This window comes from Belonocnema kinseyi, chromosome 2 (genome assembly GCF_010883055.1).
Source record: "Belonocnema kinseyi isolate 2016_QV_RU_SX_M_011 chromosome 2, B_treatae_v1, whole genome shotgun sequence".
NCBI classification, from domain to species: domain Eukaryota; kingdom Metazoa; phylum Arthropoda; class Insecta; order Hymenoptera; family Cynipidae; genus Belonocnema; species Belonocnema kinseyi.
This window is the reverse complement of record NC_046658.1, coordinates 9065722-9067513: the sequence shown is the minus strand read 5'-3', so window position 1 is coordinate 9067513 and position 1792 is coordinate 9065722.

Here is a 1792-nt window from a genome sequence, read left to right as displayed (position 1 = left end):
AAAAAATTTCATTCTCACCACACCGAACTATAATGATTTAAGACATTATTTAACATAAATGAAGTTCACCCGGTATTATTGTCTGCGGTGGCGAAATAAAATCCCAGTGGGCACAAAATGTAAGAACGTAATTGGAACGTCCTAAGAATGTTTATTTGCCGTGCAAGTCAAAAGACGTTGTTTGAATGTCTTAAAAAGGTGGACATTTTCTGACATGTTTGAGCTTTTCTGATGATATTCTTTAACAAATATACAAAACAATTGTAGATACAGCAGATCCAAACTGTTTTTTGAGGATTTTTTTAAAAGAAATAAATATGTTTTTCACATGTTATTTCGGATGCTTTTATTTTGATTTTATCATTGACCGTAAGACCGAACATTTGCTGAATTTAGCTAAAATACTGATTGAAAATTAAAACGGTCGAAGAAAGGAAAAACAGTTTGGATCTGCTGTATCTATAATTGTTTTGTATATTTGTTAACTACAAGGTCAGTAACGTACTGTTAATAATGGGATACTTGTCTTATATTTCGACAAGTTATGGTGAAAACGTGAGAGTGACATGGGCAAATGGATTAAATTTCAACGTCGACTCGTCATTTTGAAAGAACAACGTACGTTTTTAATTAAATGTCGCAAAGAAGCCCTTTTTCCAGCTCATATTCTAAATCACACGAATAAGTTTAAAATTCACAATCTGCACAATAAAGTCAGTTTTAAATTTGAGAATACTAAACTAACCACTCAAAGAAAATTGTTAAATTGCGAAATTAATAACGTAGTTGAAAATATTCATGAATTAGGTCATATTTCTAATTATTTAAAATATCGTTTATTTAGAAATATTAATGAAAATTCTTTACATTTTTTCTTTGATTCGCAATATCAGGCGTTAGAAAAATTAAAATTTAACGTTAGAAATGATTGTATTAAAAAGTTTCAATGGTTAAATGATAGAAACTTCAAAACAAATGTTAAACTTCGAGAATTTAGAGTTAAAAAATGTTTTAGAAATATTTCAAATGTAAAAATTCCTGATGAGATTGCTGAAACTTTAGCCTTGGGAAAAAAATTTGGTGTTTCCTACAATACCGATAAAATTCCAGTGAAAAATATCATTGCCAATATTGAAAACTCCATAAAAAATTTAGAAAAAGAAGAGGATAAATTAAAAATTAGAAGGACAGTAACTGAATTAATTTCAAATCAGAATAGAAATAACAAATTTAAAAATAATAATAAAATTACAGAAAACATTATAAATTTTCAAAAAAACCACAAAGATTTATTATTTGTAAAAGCCGATAAAGGCAATATTATGGTGGCAGCGAATAGGAACGATTATAATTTCACTATAGAAAACATTTTAAAAAACAATAATTTATACAAAAATGTAAAAACTAACTTAGTTCCAACAGTCGAAAATAAATGCAATGATATTGTTTCTAGATGGGCTAATAAGAGATACATTAATAAATCAGTAGCTTATAGATTGAAAACGCATAGTAGTGTTGTGGCAAAGGCTTATGCACTCCCAAAGGTACACAAACCAGGTCAAACCTGAAGATTAATTGTTTCCACAATTGGATCACCAACTATATAAAACTGTATAAAAACTTAACAAAAATTTCAAAAAATGAATTTTTAATTGCCGTTAGAACTGTTTTTAATAATATAGTGTTTTCCTTTAATAATAAATTTTATAAACAGTTATCAGGATGTCCAATGGGATCTCCATTATCTCCCATAATTTCAAATTTAGTTATGGAAGATATTGAAAAAAGAGCC